General features: G+C 40.9%; 1 protein-coding gene and 1 long non-coding RNA gene across 2 annotated transcripts in view; both read left to right on the top strand.

The window, feature by feature from the left end:
* Erich1 (glutamate-rich 1) overlaps positions 1–23362 on the top strand; it is a gene marked incomplete at its 5' end in the record, with an annotated part of 52793804 nt that overhangs the window by 22833455 nt on the left and 29936987 nt on the right.
* The window catches only part of LOC120097385 (uncharacterized), a 69122-nt gene that overhangs the window by 37066 nt on the left and 8694 nt on the right, over positions 1–23362 (top strand). The window contains exons 3-4 of one of the 2 annotated variants that reach the window (XR_015640365.1): positions 1496–1588; positions 5372–6144. This is a non-coding gene — a long non-coding RNA (uncharacterized LOC120097385). Of the gene's footprint in view, positions 1–1495; positions 1589–5371; positions 6145–23362 lie in introns of those variants that run through there. The other variant, XR_015640364.1, reaches the window with a different exon arrangement.

A 23362-nucleotide genomic window follows, 5' to 3' on the forward strand; every position in this document is an offset into this window, starting at 1 on the left:
TTTGAGTAGTGGTGGAGTAAAGTTTAAGTTCCCAAGATCTCCTTGGGAACTGACATCCTGTGAGGCAGAAAGAGACATGTATGTGGAGAACTGACATCCAGTTGGCAAGTAAATGTTAGAATGAATAAATGTTAGTAAATGAATGTTAGACAAGACAAGTCCCATCCTGGTTGATGAGTTAAAACATAAATTTTTAACAAGGCAAGTCCCCTGCCGCAGTTGAATAGCACAACCAATGGGAGCAGGATGGATATGCAACAAAGACATGTCCCTAAGGACACCCCCACCCTGAAGTCCTGCTTGGTGAAACAACTTGGGATAGATGTTTGTAGAGCTGAGGCTTAATAGGCCTGTAGGACTTTAACTCAGGGTCACAGTTCAGCTCCCAAGCCTGAGTCATGTTCCTGATCGATCAGTCTTGTGATGTGGTTTTTCAATAAACCATACCTAACTGATTGAGATTGGTGTCTGAGTGGTTTGTGTGGCAATTCCCAGGACCCTACAATCAATGTTTTATCACATAAATAAAAACCTAATTAGATGCATGGAAGTCAGTTTCTTTATTATTTACAGGAGTAATTGTCGTTTGGATGTGGTGGGAAACGTATTTAATCCCAGCATTAGGGAAGTGGAGATTGGGCGTTCAATGTCATCCTTACCTTCATTGCAAGTGCAAAGCCAACTTGGGCTACAGGAGATTCTCTCTTTCTTAAAAAGAGTTTTTAAAGGAATTTTTCCAGGGGGTTGGGGGGCGGGGTGGAGAGATGGCTCAGGCTCGGCAGTTAAAGAGCACTGTCTGTTCTTCCAGAGGTCCTAAGTTCAATTCCCAGCAACCACATGGTAATGGGATCCGATACCCTCTTCTGGTGTATCTGAAGAGAGCAACAGTGTACTCATACATAAAATAAATAAATAAATCTTTAATAAGAAGGAGAGACATCTGTGCAGGCGACAACAAGAGGATTTGGTCAGTGAAGGCACTCGTCAGCAAACATGGTGACAGGAGTTCAACCTCAGACGTCTATATGGTGGAGGGGAAGAACTGACTCTTCCAAGTTGTCCTCTGAGTGCAGTATGCACACTCACACAGGCATGCACACGTACACTGAAACAACATCGTAAATAAATATTTTAAAAGTCAAAGTGTCTGTTCTCTCCATTTGTCTGTCTTGTAGATTGTGTGGGTATAAAGTGTTCCTGACTTCCTTTATCATACTGCTAATGTTAAAGTTCTGTAATAACACCCCATCATTCACTCCTGATATTGATTCTCTCCTCTCTTTTCCCCCACACCACCCAGCCAGTCATGGTAAAATCTTATAAGACACATTGATTTCTTCAATGAGCCCGTCGTCATTGAATTGAACTTCTCGTTTTCTTCCTATTCCTATTCTCTGAACTTCTGGTCTCGATTTCTTCCTACTTACTACAGTTTAATTTTCCTAGTTTAAGTGAAAGCAAAGAATGTTAATTGAAGACTTTTCTTCTTTTCCAGTGTAATCGTTTAATATGAAGTGGATGCCTCATTTTAACTTTTGCTCGGAGTATTCCACGAACTTTGACATGGCTTGCTTCCGCACTCATTTGGGTAAGTGACTTTCGAGTATGCCTTATAACGTGTTTGACTAGCGAGTTATTGGAAGTATTTCACTTGATTCATAAATGGTTTCCTTCAAACCATTATACATTTTTAAAATTATTTGCCATAGAGATGTTTAGTTTATCCTACTTAGTATATTATCTCTTTTGTCAAGTTACCACTCACATTGTTGGATTAAATCCTCAAGTGTTTAAAAGATTATTTATGAAATCATAAATTCAGAGAAACTTATTTGCAGTCTTTCCATTCTCTCTTATCTGAGGACAAAGTCCCCCCACCATTTCAGAACTGTCTGATTTGTATTCCTTTGTGAAAAAAAATCCTTCTAATTCAGTGTTCCTAGGTTTTATTTTCATCCTTAGAATTTAACCATTATATATGTAGGTATATATCATGTCTTACAATCACTATATATGAAGTGTGTGCATATACAAATATGTGTGTGCATGTGTGTGTTCATGTGTGTGTGTGTGTGTGTGTGTGTGTGTGTGTACAAGCACACATACGTGTGCTGTGACAACGTAGGTCAGAGATGAACTTCAGAGAGTCGATTCTCTCTTTCTGTCTTTACCTTATTCTTGTAGTGCAAACACAATCTTCAGGTTCATGTGAAAAACACTTTAGCCAGCACTCAGGCCCAGGTATGGCAGGAAGGATTTCAGCACTCCGAAGCCTCCCTCACCTCTTCCTAATCCGTATCTTCAATGTAACGCTCTGCTGAGCTCCACCAGATTAGAGTCTCTTGTCCCTGAATTTCATGGAATCCAACAGCTTGTAGCTCTTAAGGGATTGCTTCTGGACATAACATTTGCACATGGCTTTCTTGTAATTCATTCGTTTCCATGGCTAGGAAGCATTCTGTTGTCTCAATATATCATAATATCCCCCCCCACACACACACCCAATTGATTTCCAGGTGTTATTTTGCATTTTGATTTATCTTAAATAAAACCATACCATTTGCCTTTCCTTAATAGATATAAGCACCCATCCCTCTCCTCTCAGTTTCAATAGTGAAACTGCTGAATGGCGGCAGGCACCACATGCAGCTGGAAACTCCGTTGCGTTCTTGTTTTCCGTCTCACTGACCGGCTTCTCGCGTTTCAGCCAGCTCTCTAAGTTTTGCAATGGAGATTAATTCATATGGCGATGGCCGAATTTCATGTGAATTACTTCCACATGCTCTGTGTTGAGTGGAAAATTCCTCACAGATTCTAACAAGTGGTGGTTTTATGTTTTGTTTCTAAAGTTACAGTGACCTTTCATCTTCTTGTGAATTTTCCTTAGTGTTATAGTAAGGACCTTGGGATTTGGCTGAGAGACCATCTTCAGTCAGAGCGTTTGTCTTCCTTCCGCGTCTGGTAAACGTTTGCTTCCTGATGCTTCTTCATCGTCTTTCTTCTCTTACTGGGTGGTTTTTTTCCCCCTCCAGACAATCTCAGTCCCTATTTTGGCTTTCGATTTAAAAAAAAAAAAAAAAAAAAAGCTCAGTAGCTCCATCGATCCTGTGTTCCTTGCCTGGATATCCACCTGATGTCAGCGCTGAAAAACGTCTCTTATTGCGACAAGTTTACCCAACCTGCTTGACATTAAGCCAGTTTTGCTACCGCCACCCTTTTGCCCTTGCTGTGATTGACAGCGTCCATAAAACCCAGCTATCTGAGCTGTAAGTCCAGGAAATTCACGTGCTTTCTGCCCGAAGAACTCTGATTCTTAAATGATCTCGGTTTCCTCCCGTCGTTGCCTCAGCTCCCAACCTTGGTCACATTGCTGCGTCATCCCGTTTACTGACTGACGGCTTTATACTTCCGCCAGTTCTCACCGTCATCTCTGCCCGGGCATATCCCCAACCGTCCGGCCTCTCCAACTACCTCTGCTGCTCTTCACTACCTCATGCCCTGGGTCCAAGCGCACTAAAGTACCGACACTTCTTTGGAGAAATTATAACATTTAATTATTCCGTGTCTGATGTACATGCTACGCACTCTGTCCAGAATTCCTGCCTCCCAATGTACCTTGCCGCAGGTAGATTGATAATCCCCCAGAATTCCTAACAGAGTCGAGTTTCCTCAGCTATACCTCTGTCAAATTGTATTTAATTTAAATTTTCATTGTGTGCCTTATCATTGTTAATCTGCAGGAGCCTAATGCTCCAGCCGATGCTCTAGCTCTGGTGGTTCAAATTTCAATTTAAAAGGATGCTTGACATTGTGACTGGGGTTTTAAAACTTTCATTATCACTTTCAAAAAACAAGATAGGAAAGGAAAATAAAGTATATTCCGTGTCACTATTTTATCTCGGGATAAACTATGAGTCATGTGCTGGAGAAATGACTCAGCAGTTATAAGCACTGACTGCTCTTCCAGAGTTCCTGAGTTCAAATCCCAGCAACTACATGGTGGCTCACAACCATCTGTAATGAGATCTGATGCCCTCTTCTGGTGAGTCTGAAGATACCTACAGAGTACTTATATATAATAAATAAATCTTTAGAAAAAACTATTAGTCATGACTTTCATAAGCTTTTATAGCTCTTACAAACATGTGTCTTGACTTTACGCAACTCTCAAGTTTTGAAATTAAAAATTTCTCATATAAATGTCTTAATAACTTTTGATAAAAGACCTGGGTTTCCTTATATTCAGTAGAAGAAACTTACAAGACAGAAAATGTACTAGTTAATTAAAATAGCATTAAATTAGTTTTGTTGTGCCTGTGCTTTTAAGTAATTAATCGGTTTCTGTCAAAATCAGAGAGGTAACCCTTGGAAATTTGAATCTACAGTCAAGAAATTATAGTTGAAGCACAAGGATACGATTATTGGAGAATTTAGATAAATCCTAGAAAATTAGGCCTTGGAAGGTGGCGTGGGAGCACAGAAACATGAGTTTGGATCCCCAGCAGCCGCATAAAGCCAGGGATGAGGGCACAGTATGCCCGATCCCCCAGCACTGGGGCACAGAGACAGCGAGATCTCTGGAGCTCACTGGCTAGCAAGCTTAGCCAAAAAATAAGGTGGAGAGCAATCAGAAAAGACACCCACTATTGACAGTCAGCCACACACCCTGGCGTACAATGTAAGTGAACACCTAACATAAAGTATTTGTTTTGAGACTTTTACGTCTTTGCTTACTTAAAAATTTCACTATTAAAGTCTGGATCGATAACTCAGTAGTAAAGTTTACCACTTATTAAGCCCTGAATTTTAAAAAAGAGAAACCCAGCACTACATAAAAAGTACAAGCACGTAAAATGTGAATAATAATATTACTGATATCATTAATATTTATGTTAATGATCTGGCTTTATTAGATCACTGTATCATTAAGTAAATAGTAGTATCTTATAAAAAATTTAAAAGTATTTAAAAATAGAAGCAGTTAGTGCTCAGTATAAAAGACTGGATTCAAATCATTTAGAATTATTAATCCCAGCTCTTAGCTTAGAGGAGACCTCTAAGGTCCGCCCTGCAGAGGACAGCAGACAGTGTGAACTTCCCCAACCTTTCCCTAACCCTCTGAATAAATGTTTTGATTCCAAGAATTATTAATCCTTCCAGTTAGGCAGAAGCTGTTACCACACTTCTAGTGGCAATGGCCCAGATGTCAACCAAACATCTACACTGAAGTGAGTAGCTACAGTTACAAATAAATTACCTAATGAAAAGGGGATTTTTAAATAAAAAGAATCGCTTTTCTTTGTTTCAAAACCTGTAGCCAAATTGTGATCTAACATAGAAATTTTGTCATGATGTCCTCTGCTTTTCTCAGTCCCACAGACATGGAAGATGTATTGTGTTCTATGAATGCTAAGGAAATGTGACTGCCAACCATTGCATGCCACATCCAAGGGACGACATGTGCTCAGATTAGTTTCTGTCAACTTGACACAAACTGAAGTCACCTGTCAAGAGAATCTGCCTCCAACAGATGGGCCTGTGGACATGTCTGTAGAGCATGTTATTGACTAATGTTGATGTGTGAGGGCCCAGGCCACTGTGGGAAGGACCGTGTCTGAGCAAGTCATCCTAGATTCTATATGTTATAGTTTGAATGAGAATGCCCCATCTCTGTGGGTGCATAGGTTTGAATATTTGATCCCCAGTTGGTAGAACTGTTTGGGAAGGATTAGGAGGTGTGACCTTGTTGAAGGCGGTGTGTTAGTGGAGGCAAGCTGAGGTTTCAAAATGCCTTTCCCTGTGTCCTCTCTGTCTCCTACTTACAATTTTGAGGGTGGGAGTTCATAGCTCTTCCTGCCACCGTGTCTTTGCTCTCCCATCTCAGACGCTAACCCTCTGAAGTCATAAGCCCAGTACAAATGCTTTCTTTTATAAGTTGCCTTGGTCATGGCGTTTCATTGCACCACTAGCACAGTACCTAATACAATAGGAAGGCCTGCTGAGCAAGCCATGGAGAGTAAGCCAAGAAGCAGCATTTCTCCATGGTTCCGGCCTCCATGCTCCTGCTTGAGTTCCTGCACTGACTTCCCTGAATGATGATTCACTATGACCAGGTCATGTAAGCTAAATAAACCTTTCTTCCACAAGCTGATTTTGTACAATGTTTTATCACTCAACAGAAAGTAAACCGAAACAACATATTACTGCATAGGACTCCCAACCCCTAGTGGTATATGCATAAATTTTCCTCAATCATTAGATACTCAGAAGATAAGAATTACCCTTTTACATTACTATTTTAAAAATCTTTTAAGAAATCAACTTCCCAATTCTGTTTTTGATCGCAAAAATACATAAGGAATGATCTCAGTCCCTGGAATCACATCACCTACTAATTTATACTCTGAATTTATTCTCTGTATATCATTATGATGTTCCTTTGTAAGTGAGTCGGCAGAGTCTACTCCAATTTAGCAGAGCTAGAAGTTACAGAGAAATTAAATAAGCTCATGGCTGTCCGCAGAGCTGACTTAGTTTCTTTTCCACTGCTGGGATAAGATACCAGGACCCAGGCAACTTGTAAGAGGAAGCGTTTAAATGAGCCCAGATTCCAATGGGCCAGGGTCTACGACAGCAGATTGAAAGCATGGTGACACACATCTGACATCCAAGTAGGAGACAAAGAGAACACAGGGAATGACAAGAGTCTTTGAAACCTAAAACCTTCCTCCAGTGACACACCCCTCTGACAAGACCACCCCTTCTAGTCCTTCCTAAACCGTTCCGTCAACTGGGGCCCAAATATTCAAACATATGAGTCTATGAGCATTGTTCTCATTCAAACCACCACAGGAGCATAAGAAATTATATTCCAATAAAAGGATAAGATTATGTTTCCCTAACTATAAGTTTGGGTTTTCTTGAACTAAAATTTTCACTATCTCAAGTTCATGATATTGTCATTAATCCATGATATCAAAGCCCGTTGCCTGTATTACTCAAGCCACTTATAAACCTAATTACAGTTTAGCTCTTTCTCTGTTTGTTCCAAAACTAATTGTATGCTGAGAACCTTATTTTAGTGTAAAACAAAATAGACTGTGCTTTAGGGACTCCACTTAGCCAATCCTTCAAACTGATCCATACCAACTATAATCTCAAGGAAACTTGACTGGAGCCACTGGCCTGTGCAGGTTTTTCTCCCGCATATCAGCAGCCATTCTCTTCTCTCACCAAGGTGTTATTTTTCCAAAGGCTATTGCCATTTTTCTCAAATTCACCACCACCATCTGTGCTTATCATTAACATGTGGCTAAATGAAGCTCTGTATCAGACCATGCAACAAGAGTGACATGAGATACCCTCGGTGTTTCTGTAATGAACAATCGGAATTCATGGGGTCTCATGGGGAGAAACTGGCTAAAAAAAAATGCAGTTAAATTAGATGACTCAAAATGTGGGCTCAGTGATTCAGCAAGACAAGAGTGCCAGTTAGTGCCCGAGAGTCACCGCCTCTGCCTATTGTCGCTGTTTTCGAGAAAATCTGCATGATATTAATTTATTGATGTTCTCCAATTCAGAAACCGTTTGCTGTGCGGACTGAGGAACAAATAAGGACTTCCATTATGTCATGGTAAAGTCAGGAAAGCTGCAAACATCCTAAAACTCAGTCACAGGAGCACACGGACATGCCATGATGCACAACCGAATGAAATATGACATCACACCTAACATGGCTTAGACACACCAAAGGAAGCTGGTTAATAGACAGGGGAGAGAGTACCCTGAGATAAAATGCATAGTACCATGTTAAGATAGTTCAGATGTCAAATCCCTGCTCCAAATTTCAAGGTGGGAGAAAGCCCTGGTTCTCAGAGAGGTGCTAGTGGGAAGCCCTGGTCCTCAGAGAGGACTTTAGGTAGCGCGGCCTTGAAGGAAATGGTGGACCTTCATCCTTACCCTGACCACCTCTTGTTTGGTTTTCTTCCACCACATGTTCCACCATTGGAACATGTTATCACATAAAAAAATCCGAGAGAGAGAGAGAGAGAGAGAGAGAGAGAGAGAGAGAGAGAGAGAGGAGGAGGAGAAGAGAAGAGAAGAGAAGAGAAGAGAAGAGAAGAGAAGAGAAGAGAAATCAATTAGTCTTAGACTGGAACTTACAAAATTATGAATCAATATAAATATTTTCTCTTTATGAATGGGTTGTCTAAAACATTTGTTACAGTAAGAAAATATGGTGTTGCTTTGTGAATATTGATGCATGAAAATTCATTGACAAACTGTCTTCCTCCAGAGAGAGGTCTGAGATTGGTGTGCTTATCAAAATGGCTTCTTCTTATAGTTTTCTTTTTTATAATGAAGAATATCCTTATGTATTACTCATATATCCTAGAATATAAATAGAAAAAGAACAAGGCAAAGTACTCAGACTAGTTAAACACAAATGGCCAAGACCAACAAATCAAGTCCTTAAATATAAACATATTTTAAATTTGTTATTATGAGGGAGTTCATGCCCACACATGAGCATATAAAACACACACACAAGACTGCAAGATATATTGAAGCCCTGTGTCTCAGAATTCAGTCTTATTTGTCACTGGAGTCCAGGACCATCATGGTGGGGAGCATGGCAGCAGACAGGCAGGCAAGCGTGGTGCTGGAGCAGTAGCTGAGAATTTGCATCTCCATCCACATAGCACGGCACAATGCAGAGAGAGCACACTGGGAATGGTGTGAAACATCCAAGCCTATCTCCAATGACAAGCCTCCTCCAACAAGGCCACGCCCATTCTGACAAGACCACACTTAATCCTTCCCAAACAATTCCATATTGTACTGTGGTGTACATAATACAGCTGAAGAAGCTGTTCATTATATCTAACTGCAGATAAAGGTTGAGCAAGGTGTTCTGCACCCCAGTGCTCTGTCATGTGGCCAATTGAACTAAGGAATTACTACCTCCCTGCTTTGAATTCTGTTTCTTTCCAAGGAATTTGGGGCTGAACTGGCCTGTGGTTTATTAATGCTAGATCAAAGATCAAAGCAAACATGGAGTGTAGAGAGGAAGGAAATGTATGACAGATAAGACAAACAAACCTGGGAACCAGGTTTTGCCTACCTCAAGGCAAGTGCTGCCCTGAAGAGTCCCTGGCTATGGTTGCTTGCAGCAGGTACTGGCCATCTGATTACTGGGGAAATAAGTGGTCTATCTTATCTGATTACCAGGAAATCCACAACGGGACTTCTTCTTTCCTGGTTCCCAAGAACAGCTGAGAAGACCTTTTGTCAGTTTCAAACATAAGGACCAGAGAGTTGTTGAGAGCAAGTAACACAAAAACACATCCTTTAAATTTTTCTAATTTTACAAGCCTTTGAAATTCTCCACGAAAAGATAAATAATTAGCAAAATGATGAATAATACAAGAAATAGTGATGAACATGCTCCCCAGACTCTTGGGTGATTCCTTTCATATTTTGCTATATATATATATATATATATATATATATATATATATATATATATATATATATATACTGTAGTCAAAATGTTTTTTAGGAACATTTCTCATCACATTAAATTGCCAAACAAAGGACGATATAGGCAGAGCTCTGTGATTCTTGAAGCACCAAAGTTTCCTAGGTAATAAAGGTTAGAGCACTTTTCAAATGTACACACCTGGTCATGTCCCTTGTCTACCTTAAATCCTTCACTAGTTTTCCAGGACAAAGTGTATTCCTTTGGAAAGGACACAAGATGCCTTATGACCAGAGACCAGACAACATCTGCTACCTCACCTGTAACCCTTATCACCACCTGTACACCTGCTACCCCACCTGTAAACATCATCCCACCTGCACACCTGTTACCCCACCTGTAAACATCATCCCACTTGTACACCTGCTACCCCACCTGTAACCATCATCCCACCCATACATCTGCTACCCTATCCATAACCCTCATCCCATCTGTAACCATCTCTCCATCCATCCAGAACAATGTCCTGTTTCTTGGAGGTACTCTGTCCTTCCTCCACTCTTCTCCTAAGGCAAGTTGTTTATTTTCTAGAATGTTCTCAGAGCCCACTTGTGCACACGCACTCGTTTATCCATCACTGCCTCTTTCTCTACAGTATATCAGCCTTTTCTGTAAGGATTTCACAACCTCCTCAACAGACTTTCTGTACTCTTGTTACCTCTGTGGAAATACTTATCAATACAGACATATTGTGATGCTTAGTCATGGTTGTCAATTTGATTACCTCTGGAATTAACTGAAACCCAAGCAGCTATGAACACCTGTGAGGGATTTTTTTTCCTTAATTAAATCATTTGAAGTGGGGAGACCTACTTTTAACCCAGATCTTTCAAGCTGGGAAGACCTACCTTTAATCTGGGCCTCCCATTCTGCTGGCAGTCTCTGTAAAGGACATGGGAGGGAAAAACCTACTGTCTCTGCCTGCTTGCTCTCACTAGCAAGTCCATTCCTTCACTGGCATTGGAGCCTGCTTCTTTGAGATTCCAGCAAGCAGTGACGGCAGACCAGACGTCCAGTCTTGTGGACTGAGCAGGATCCTTGGACCTTCCATTGGTAGGCAGCCATTGCTAGACAAGTTGGACCCATAGCTTACATGGGCTATCTATATAGATTCATCTATGTATGAACACACACACACACACAACACACACACACATATATACATATATGTATATGTATATATATATATATGCCTTCTATCATTTCTCTCCCTCTGAAGACCCCTGACTAGTACATGTATTATGATCCATGCTATTACAAGTTAGCACATGCTTATTTTTGGTATTCAAAGGGATTGATTCTAGGACCCACCCTCAAATGCCAAAATCCTTCTATGTTTGTCCTCACATATAACATGATTTAATATGTACATACAAAGGGCACTTACTCTGCATGACTTAAATCATCTCTATATTATCTATAAATACTAGTCAATACAAAAAATAATGTATACAATCAAGTATATAAGCAATTGTACCAGTGTGCTGTTTCAGGAATAATGGTAAGAAAAACTCCATATGTGTTTGAACATGGGTGAAATTCCCCACCCCCCCCAGATAATTTCTATCCAAGATTGGTTGAATGTCAGGTGTGAAACCTGAGCATACAGAGGGCGGCCACAGTGTAACAGTCCAATGTGATTGACACTCAGTTTACAGAGGTGGCTGCTCAAAGATAGGAAATCACCAGGAAGCATGGCTGAGTCTACTGTAAGGAGCCCGTAGCTGTGTTTCACTCAGCATCATCTCCGCTGGGATAACACTGAAGCAGGAACTGGAAGGGTAACAGATAGCTCTAAATGCAACAGTTGTTTTTTTGTTTGTTTTATATTTTCTTAGAGTCATCATGGTATAAAAAATGTCTCCCATTGCTAGGCCATTGGGGGCCGTCAACGTTCTGTGAAGGTTTCTCACTAAATGTTTTATGTTGCCACTACATCAAAGCCAAGCAATTGCAAACACTCCTCTCGCTGTTGTGAAATTGGTTCAATAGATAAATTGGTGAAATTCTGCTTCTTTAAAGTCCTGAGTCACAAAACCTTTGCTACAGTGCTTGTGAGAATGAATGGACGTGAGTGATCTATCCAAAGATTCTATCCAAGATCATCCACAGAGAGAAACATTGGTTTTCCGGTCTCTCTTATGTGTTACTACTTAACGATGCCAAGATGTCACTCTGTACAGAGTGATGTATAGAAACAGCTACTAGAGGCATATGGGCAGAGGAAGCAGAAGATGGTGAAATGGACCTTCTGGCCTCTGCAGAGTACAGACTGTCCCTGGAGGAAGACAATTAGAAGAAATGATGTTCACCCACGCCCATTTCTCTGAAGTAGCCAAGAGGCCACAGGTAGGTGTGCTCAGCAGAGAGATGGGTCAGAACAGCCCATGGGATGTGGAGACTCAAAGAGAGTTAATGTTAGCTTTACTTGCAAAGTAGAATTTACTAATTTTTATGTGGTTCTAATTAATTTGAATTTTGTTTTGTTTCTTGTCTGTTATTTTGTTTTGTTTTGCATTATGTACCCTGACCCACCTAGAACTCAGCATATAGGTTAAGTTGACTTGAACTCGCAGAGATCGATCTGTTCTTCCTCCCAAGTTCTGAGAATAGGGTGTGAGCTACAACACTCAGCCATAACTTTTTAAAAGCAACAATTTTTAAAAATTTTAATGGTAAAATACATATAGCATAAAGCTAAAGGTCATGATCCCTTTAAGGGTGGTGCTTGACATTAAGTAAGACCACATTGTAGTAGAATCAACGCCAACATCCATCTCCAGTAACTCTCTTCCTATTATCAGCACTCTTCCCAGCACCCTTGCTCCCAAGACTCTTGCGACACATTCTACTTCTTGCCTCTTATAAATAGACTTTATACAGTAATTGTCTCTTGTATCTGCTGTTACCATAATGTCTAGGTTCACCCATAATCGCTACATGAAAGTTGTATATATTATGGCCTACCATGTGATATAGGGATACCTGAATGCATTGTATAGTATTCAAATCAAGACAAACATATCTGTGTCTGTATTCTCAATCCAACCTATGGAACCCTGTCACTCACTGTCTTAGTTAGTGTTACTATTGCTACAATGAAGCACCATGCCCAAAAGAAACTTGGGGAGGAAAGGGTTTATTTCACTCACAGTTTCCTATAACAGTTTATCTTCAAAAGCAGTGAAGGCAGGAACTCAAGCAGGGCAGGAACCTGGAAGCAGGAGCTGATACAGAACCCATGGGGGTGGGGGTGCTGCTTACTGGCCTGCTCTCCATGGCTTGCTCAACTTGCTTTCTTAAAGAACCTAGGACCATTAGGCCAGGGATCCACCACCCTCGACAGACTAAGCCCTCCCACACCCATCGCTAACTAAGAAACTACTCTACAGGCTCGCCTACAGCCTGATCTTCTGAAGGCATTTTCTCAGTTGAGGTTCCCGCCTCTCAATGACTCTAGCTTGTGCCACGTTGACATAAAACTAGAGCACACATGGGGTTGGGGATTTGGCTCAGTGGTAGAGTGCTTGCCCAGGAAGCGCAAAGTCCTGGGTTCGATCCCCAGCCCCGGAAAGAAAAAAAAAAAAAAAAAAAAAACTAGAGCACACATTTAGGGTAGGTTTTTCCACCTTGATAGCCCAGTCTAGAAAGCCTCTCACACATGAGCCAAGAAGGTTGTTCTCCTGGTTGACGCTGAATCTTATCAAATTGATGATCGATTAAGTATTATATCTTTCTCACACCCCTTTTCTCAGTTCAAGGCCATATGCATCAGAATATATGACAGAACTTAACCTTTTGCCAACATTCATATTATCTAAATAATGAGCTAAAACATCACACCAATAAATATTTACATAAAATGTGTTCTACAAGTACGCCCCAGTCACCACTTATAGCTGAAACTGAACTTGGAATTCTCAGCCTCCTGGCACCTGCTCTAGAACATGATGATAGGCAGAAAACCAGCTCCCACCCCCGTCTCTTCTGTCCCCTCCCTGTCATTCATGCCATGATAACCCCATGTAGACACCCTTGGTCCCATCCAAGCTCTACCCACGCATCTTGATAACCTCTAGATATCAGCACCCTGGCACATTTTGAACAGTCACAGTGTGCCCTGTGAAGAAGAACCCAGTAGGTCAGATTGTTTAGATAGAGTACTGGATGCCTGAAGCATGAGTCAGAAGCGTGTAGACCACAGAGGGAAGAACCAGGCAGACTGGAGGGCCAGACATGCACTTTTTAAAAACCGGAGATACAGAATAGGGCTCCCTGACCTGATCTGATGACACATACAACAGATTTCTCTAGACAGTCTATGCTTCAAATTTTTGACCTGATATCTGTGAGCAGATTATTATTAGTCGGACCTTTGTCAACATTTAAGGTTCTAAAATCCAGTCACCATGAAATGGGAAGCAGAGAGGGTCCTGAAGGTTATACCCCAGACTCTGGTTGAGTGTGAATGTGTCATATCCATCACCCCTGACCCGGAGATGAATCTAGTCATTTAATATTTACATCCACATTGTAAAAACTCAAGACTCGGGATGGTGTCAGAAAATGGCTCAACCATGGGAAAACATGAGTCTCAATGCTGGGAGGAATCTTAGACCAACCCATCAATCAATAGATGAGGCCTTGCCATGGACTTATAGACTAAGGTACTCTACAGAATAATAAATGTGGGAAGTCCAATGCTAAATCGTTTGGGTATATCATAATTATTTGCCATTTAATAGTACCTTAGTGTTTAATGTAAAACAAGGGGCTATTTTTTTTTTGTTATGAACATGAAGCTTAGAGTTGATTTTGTTATCTATGGCTCCCCCTAGTGGTGGAGAGAAGATGCACATCCAGGTGGGCATCACAACCTGTGTCAGGCAGCTACTCATCATATATCATAATCAATAACTTTATATATCTAGACATTGGAGTGTTGTCTCTATAGTACAGAGTTGTCTCTATGTACAGAGTTGTTAAAATATGTTTTAAACATATTACACATTATTCAGTGAGAACTTATTGAAATTAATCAAGTTGACTATGAACATCATGCTGGGACATTCTTATGCAGAGATCAGCAAGGCAGGGATTTTGACGGAAGATAGTCACATTCTTGGCCAACAAATCATAAAATTTATATATTGATTAATATATAATGATATAAGGTGTGTTATAGCATTTTCATGCTCTTTTCTACCCCTCCCCCCCCATGACAAAATTTCAAAAGTTCACACAGGGAGCAGTAACTCTTGCCCTCAACCCTGCCTCTTAAGAGGCAGGAACAGAACTCTCAATCCTAAATATCTATGCCCCAAATACAAGGGCACCTACATACAAAAAGAAGCAAATACACCCAGGAGGAGTAGAAGGCAGGAAATAATCAAACTCAGGGCTGAAATCAACCAAGTAGTAACAAAAAGGACCATAGAAAGAATCAACAGAACCAAAAGTTGGTTCTTTGAGAAAAATCAACAAGATAGATAAACCCTTAGCCAGACTAACGAGAGGACCCAGAGAGTGCGTCCAAATTAACAAAATCAGAAATGAAAAGGGAGACATAACTACAGATTCAGAGGAAATTCAAAAAATCATCAGATCTTACTATAAAAACCTATATTCAACAAAATTTGAAAATCTTCAGGAAATGGACAATTTCCTAGACAGATACCAGGTATCGAAGTTAAATCAGGAACAGATAAACCAGTTAAACAACCCCATAACTCCTAAGGAAATAGAAGCAGTCATTAAAGGTCTCCCAACCAAAAAGAGTCCAGGTCCAGACGGGTTTAGTGCAGAATTCTATCAGACCTTCATAGAAGACCTCATACCAATATTATCCAAACTATTCCACAAAATTGAAACAGATGGAGCCCTACCGAATTCCTTCTACGAAGCCACAATTACTCTTATACTTAAACCACACAAAGACACAACAAAGAAAGAGAACTTCAGACCAATTTCCCTTATGAATATTGACGCAAAAATACTCAATAAAATTCTGGCAAACCGAATTCAAGAGCACATCAAAACAATCATCCACCATGATCAAGTAGGCTTCATCCCAGGCATGCAGGGATGCTTTAATATACGGAAAACCATCAACGTGATCCATTATATAAACAAACTGAAAGAACAGAACCACATGATCATTTCATTAGATGCTGAGAAAGCATTTGACAAAATTCAACACCCCTTCATGATAAAAGTCCTGGAAAGAATAGGAATTCAAGGCCCATACCTAAACATAGTAAAAGCCATATACAGCAAACCAGTTGCTAACATTAAACTAAATGGAGAGAAACTTGAAGCAATCCCACTAAAATCAGGGACTAGACAAGGCTGCCCACTCTCTCCCTACTTATTCAATATAGTTCTTGAAGTTCTAGCCAGAGCAATCAGACAACAAAAGGAGATCAAAGGGATACAGATCGGAAAAGAAGAGGTCAAAATATCACTATTTGCAGATGACATGATAGTATATTTAAGTGATCCCAAAAGTTCCACCAGAGAACTACTAAAGCTGATAAACAACTTCAGCAAAGTGGCTGGGTATAAAATTAACTCAAATAAATCAGTAGCCTTCCTCTACACAAAAGAGAAACAAGCTGAGAAAGAAATTAGGGAAACGACACCCTTCATAATAGACCCAAATAATATAAAGTACCTCGGTGTGACTTTAACCGAGCAAGTAAAAGATCTGTACAATAAGAACTTCAAGACACTGAGGAAAGAAATTGAAGAAGACCTCAGAAGATGGAAAGATCTCCCATGCTCATGGATTGGCAGGATTAATATAGTAAAAATGGCCATTTTACCAAAAGCAATCTACAGATTCAATGCAATCCCCATCAAAATACCAATCCAATTCTTCAAAGAGTTAGACAGAACAATTTGCAAATTCATCTGGAATAACAAAAAACCCAGGATAGCTAAAACTATCCTCAACAATAAAAGGACTTCTGGGGGAATCACTATCCCTGAACTCAAGCCGTATTACAGAGCAATAGTGATAAAAACTGCATGGTATTGGTACAGAGACAGACAGATAGACCAATGGAACAGAATTGAAGACCCAGAAATGAACCCACACACCTATGGTCACTTGATTTTTGACAAAGGAGCCAAAACCATCCAATGGAAAAAAGATAGCATTTTCAGCAAATGGTGCTGGTTCAACTGGAGGGCAACATGTAGAAGAATGCAGATCGATCCATCCTTATCACCCTGTACAAAGCTTAAGTCCAAGTGGATCAAGGACCTCCACATCAAACCAGACACACTCAAACTAATAGAAGAAAAACTAGGGAAGCATCTGGAACACATGGGCACTGGAAAAAATTTCCTGAACAAAACACCAATGGCTTACGCTCTAAGATCAAGAATCAACAAATGGGATCTCATAAAACTGCAAAGCTTCTGTAAGGCAAAGGACACTGTGGTTAGGACAAAACGGCAACCAACAGATTGGGAAAAGATCTTTACCAATCCTACAACAGATAGAGGCCTTATATCCAAAATATACAAAGAACTCAAGAAGTTAGACCGCAGGGAGACAAATAACCCTATTAAAAAATGGGGTTCAGAGCTAAACAAAGAATTCCCAGCTGAGGAATATTGAATGGCTGAGAAACACCTAAAGAAATGTTCAACATCTTTAGTAATAAGGAAAATGCAAATCAAAACAACCCTGAGATTTCACCTAACACCAGTGAGAATGGCTAAGATCAAAAACTCAGGTGACAGCAAATGCTGGCGAGGATGTGGAGAAAGAGGAACACTCCTCCATTGTTGGTGGGATTGCAGACTGGTACAACTATTCTGGAAATCAGTCTGGAAGTTCCTCAGAAAATTGGACATTGAACTGCCTGAGGATCCAGCTATACCTCTCTTGGGCATATACCCAAAAGATGCCCCAACATATAAAAAAGACACGTGCTCCACTATGTTCATCGCAGCCTTATTTATAATAGCCAGAAGCTGGAAAGAACCCAGATGCCCTTCAACAGAGGAATGGATACAGAAAATGTGGTACATCTACACAATGGAATATTACTCAGCTATCAAAAACAATGACTTTATGAAATTTGTAGGCAAATGGTTGGAACTGGAAAATATCATCCTGAGTGAGGTAACCCAATCACAGAAAAATACACAAGGTATGCACTCATTGATAAGTGGCTATTAGCCCAAATGCTTGAATTACCATAGATGCCTAGAACAAATGAAACTCAAGACGGATGATCAAAATGTGAATGCTTCACATTTTAAAAGGGGAACAAGAATACCCTTGGCAGGGAATAGAGAGGCAAAGATTAAAACAGACACAGAAGGAACACCCATTCAGAGCCGGCCCCACATGTGGCCCATACATATACAGCCATCCAATTAGACAAGATGGATGAAGCAAAGAAGTGCAGGCTGACAGGAGCCAGATGTAGATCTCTCCTGAGAGACACAGCCAGAATACAGCAAATACAGAGGTGAATGCCAGCAGCAAACCACTGAACTGAGAATAGGACCCCCGTTGAAGGAATCAGAGAAAGAACTGGAAGAGCTCGAAGGAGCTCGAGACCCCTTATGAACAACAATGCCAAGCAACCAGAGCTTCCAGGGACTAAGCCACTACCTAAAGACTATACATGGACTGAGCCTGGACTCTGACCTCATAGGAAGCAATGAATATCCTAGTAAGAGCACCAGTGGAAGGGGAAGCCCTGGGTCCTGCTAAGACTGAACCCCCAGTGAACTAGATTGTTGGGGGGAGGGCGGCAATGGGGGGAGGATGGGGAGGGGAACACCCAGAAAGAAGGAGAGGGGGAGGGATTAGGGGGATGTTTGCCCGGAAACCGGGAAAGGGAATAACACTCAAAATGTACATAAGAAATACTCAAGTTAATTAAAAAAAAAAAAAAAAAAAGAGAGGCAGGAACAGGGGGTTGGGGATTTAGCTCAGTGGTAGAGCGCTTGCCTAGCAAGCTCAAGGCCCTGGGTTCAGTCCCCAGCTCTGAAAAAAAAGAAAAGGAAAAAAAAAAAAGCAGCAGGAACAGTTGGGTTTGGATTTCAAGGCCAATCTGGACTTCATAGTAAGTTTTCAAGTTTTCAAGTTTGGGCTGCACAGTTAGATACTACCTCAAAACCTTTTTAAAAAAGGAAGGAAGGAAGGAAGGAAGGAAGGAAGGAAGGAAGGAAGGAAGGAAGGAAGGGAGGGAGGGAGGGAGGGAGGGAGGGAGGGAGAGGGGGAGAGAGAGAGGGAAAGAAGTGGTTTCAGGACACTCCATTCTTTCTTATAACAGCTAAATCTATATCATGTCTGTCACAATTTCTTCCCCGCCCTCCTCCTCCTCTTTTTGGATGTAAAGGCTGTCTCCCTCAGTTTGTGGAGAGTGACTCCAGGACCTCCTCCTCCAGTGCATCTTATCTTGGGCTGGCTTGGTTCCTTACGTAAAATGGCATGGCATTTGCACAGGACCTTGAGATATCCTCCAGATACTTTAAACCATCTCTCCATTACTTACACCTAATACAGAGTCGGTGCTGCATAACTCATTGTCCTATGTTTGGAGAATGGTGCCAGTTTTTTTTTTAAAGCCTGTGCATGCTCAGTACAGATGCAACTTCTACTTTCAAATATGTTGGTTATAATATAGACTGAATCTTGGAACTCAGAATGTGAAAACACAGAAGGTCCCCTGAACCTTACAAAGAACGTTGTTTTTATCAAACACACCCTCTCTTGCCTGAGGTCAGTCTGAGGTGATAAGATATAACGCTCACTGCAAAATTGCGCCATACCCTCCAAAAGTCGTTAAATTTACTCTATGAAGAACTTTAAACACAGAACAACATAACCAAGGCAAATGACTTCATCTTATTACTTGTGTATTCTTAAGATCCTGAAATAGCATCAGTTTATTCACTTTTTGATGTCAGTGTCATAACAATAATATCATTAATATCATCAAACCCAAGAGACATTAGTAAGGAAACACTAACCCAGAAATGCTAGGGTTGGTCCTGTAAAACAGCAAAAGGAGTAAACTTTCAGGAGCTGGCGAGCTAGCTCAGCAGTTAAGAATACTTGTTGTTCATGAGAACTTGTAACTCCAGATCCAGGGGACTGGACTCCTTCTTCCAGCTTTGATGAGCACCAGGAATTCTTGTAGTTTACATGCATGCGTGCAGCAGTCATTCCCATAAATACATTTTAAAAGGGCAGTCGGGGGTGGGGTTGCTGGAGGTGGGGGAGGGAGAGAGCAAATGCTCAGAATGTCCAAAGCCAGAGAAACTGATCAGAAGTATAATAACGAGGGAGGGACTACAAGACTATCTAGGAGACAATATTATGAAGAAAAAATGGATGGGGCGGGTGAGCTTTGCAAGTCCCATACAACACAAGAAAACAAAGAGACTGTGGTCTAAGATGAACACATCAACTCAGTATTAACAGTAAGACTCCCACCCAAGCACCACCAGACTCAGACGTGCTTAGCTTCTACTCTATTTTAATTCTGTTGCTCTGATAAACGCCATAATCAAAAGCCACTTAGGGGAAAAGAGTTCTATTTTCCAATGAACTTGAAGCCAGGATTGCTTGTTATTTTACACAGCATTATCTCAGATCAGGGAACCCACTCACACCCAAGGCAGTGCAACAGAAACCACAACAGATCACTGCTTCCTGACTCACAGGGTCACCCATAGTTAGATAAGCCCTTAGTTAGTAAGGGCTTCCTTACACAGCCCAGGACCACCTGCCCGGGGATTGATGCTGCCCACAGTGGGCTGAGCTCTCCTGGCTTAAAGAATAATCAAGATAATCCCTCACAGACATGCTCTTAGGGCACTCTGACCGGAGCAACCCCTCAGTGGAGACTCCTTTGTCAGATGACTCCAGGCAGTGTCAAGGTGACAGTGAGTTTATGAGGACAGCTGAGATCAGGTAAGATTGGACATGTTCAGAGTGGCATGGGCACAGATTCTAATAAGTTATCCAAAGCACTCGCATCTCTTGGGGATGCTGAGAAGGAAGAAAGTTTTGATTCCAGCAGCTTTTGTTAAGAGGATGGAAATAATTCAGAGCCTTTTAAGAAGAAACTAACTCGAACCTCACTGATCCCAGCCCACAGCTCCCTGCTCCCAAACCCCGTGGTAGAAAGAGCTGAACATGCAGAAGGGCAGGCAATCCCAATGGTGCAGAGCAGGACAGACTGCTACTTCTGCCCACCTTTGCTCACATCCCTGGCCTGAGAGGAAACTGCATAGTGCTTCTGGACACAGGAATATAGGAGCAGTCAAGCTGCAGGAGCTCTGCAGTCCACACTGCACCTGGATCTGAACTAATCTGGTCAAATAGCTCCTGGCATCCAAATTCCATGGTGGGGAGAGCTAGACCTTCAGAGGGGCAGACACTCTTGGGAAACCAGAGGAGACTACTCTCTGCCCACATTCCTGACTCAAGGGGAAAACGCCTTGTGCCATCTGTGCCCCCTGCACACAGGGACCTAGGAGAAGTAGGGGCAGGACCCTTCTGGTTCCTGCCCACATGGAGAGCTGAAAGCCAGCCAACAGGAACGACTACATGCCTGAAAGCAGAACACTCTGTTCCCATAACTGGCTGAAAGAAAACAGAAAAACAGGTTTACAGCAGTGCTGACACACAGGCCTACAGGATGGTCAAGGCACTGTCAGAAAGAGCAAGACAAGCTAACACCAGAGACAACCTGATGGTGAGAGGCAAGCCAGGAATCCAAGCAACAGAAACCAAGACTACTTGGCATCATCAGAACACAATTCTCCCACCAAAGCAAACACTAGATATCCAAACACACCAGAAAAGCAAGATCTAGATTTAAAATCACATTTTATCATGATGGTAGAGGACTTTAAGAAGGTCATAAATAACTCCCTTAAGGAAATACAGGACAACACAAGTAAACAACTAGAAGTACTTAAAGAGGAAACAAAAAAATCCCTTAAAGAATTACTGGAAAAAAACAACAAAACAGGAAAAGGAAATGAACAAAACCATCCAGGAGTTAAAATGGAAATAGAAACAATAAAGAATGCACAAAGGGAGACAACCCTGGAGATAGAAAACTTAGAGAAGAGATCAGAGTCACAGATGCGAGCATCACCAACAGAATACAAGAGATAGAACAGAGAATCTCAGGAGCAGAAGATTTCATAGAAAACGTTGACACAACTGTCGAAGATAATGTAAAACGGAAAAACTCCTAGCCCAAAACATACAGGAGATCCAGAACGCAATGAGAAGATCAAACCTAAGGATAGTAGGTATGGAAGAGAGTGAAGACTCCCAACTTAAAGGACCAGTAAATATCTTCAACAAAATCATAGAAGAAAACGTCCCTAACCTAAAGAAAGAGATGCCCATAAACATACAAGAAGCCTACAGGACTCCAAATAGATTGGACCAGAAAAGAAACTCCTCCCGTCACATAATAGTCAAAACACCAAATGGACAAAACAAAGAAAGAATATTAAAAACAGTAAGGGAAAAAGGTCAAGTAACATATAAAGTCAGACCTATCAGAATCACACCAGACTTCTCACCAGAGACTATGAAAGCCAGAAGATCCTGGACAGATGACATCTTAAGGTACAGACCCTAAGAGAACACAAATGCTAGCCCAGGTTACTGTATCCAGCAAAACTCTCAATTAACATAAATGGAGAAACCAAGATATTCCATGACAAAACCAAATTTACACAATATCTTTCTACAAATCCAGCCCTACAAAGAATAATAAATGGCAAAGCCCAACACATGCAGGCAAGCTACACCCTAGAAAAAGCAAGAAACTAATCTTTTCTGCAACAAAATCAAACGAAGAGAAATACACAAACACAATCTCACCTCCAAATACGAAAATAACAGGAAGCAACAGTCACTATTCCTTAATATCTCTCAACATCAATGGACTCAATTCCCCAATAAAAAGACACAGATTAACAGACTGGATATGTAATGAAGACCCAGCATTTTGTTGCCGATAGGAAACACACCTCAGAGACAAAGACATACACGACCTCAGAGTAAAAGGCTGGAAATCAACTTTCCAAGCAAATGGTCAGAAGAAGCAAGCTGGAGTAGCCATTCTAATATCGAATAAAATCAATTTTCAACCAAAAGTCATCAAAAAAGATAAGGAAGTATACTTCATATTCATCAAACGAAAAATCCACCAAGATGAACTCTCAATCCTAAATATCTATGCTCCAAATACAATGGCACCTACATACATAAAAGAAACCTTACTAAAGCTCAAAACACACATTGCACCTCACACAATAATAGTAGGAGATTTCAACACCCCACTCTCATCAATGGACAGATCATGGAAACAGAAATTAAACAGAGACATAGACTAACAGAAGTTATGAACCAAATGGACTTAGATATTTATAGAATATTCTATACAAAAGGATATACCTTCTTCTCACCACCTCATGGTACTTTCTCCAAAATTGACCATATAATCGGTCACAAAACAGTCCTCAACAGATACAAAAAGATAGAAATAAACCCATGTGTCTTATCAGACCACCACAGACTAAGGCTGGTCTTCAATAAAAATAATGAAAGAACGCCCACATATACATGGAAGCTGAACAATGCTCTACTCAATAATAACCTGGTCAAGGAAGAAATAAAGAAAGAAATTAAAGACTTAGAATTTAATGAAAGTGATGGTACAACATACCTAAACGTATGGGACACAATGAAAGCTGTGCTAAGAGGAAAATTCATAGCTCTGAGTGCCTGCAGAAAGAAACAGGAGATAGCATATA

Source organism: Rattus norvegicus, chromosome 16 (genome assembly GCF_021556685.1).
Source record: "Rattus norvegicus strain SHRSP/BbbUtx chromosome 16, alternate assembly SHRSP_T2T, whole genome shotgun sequence".
Classification (NCBI taxonomy): Eukaryota; Metazoa; Chordata; class Mammalia; order Rodentia; family Muridae; genus Rattus; species Rattus norvegicus.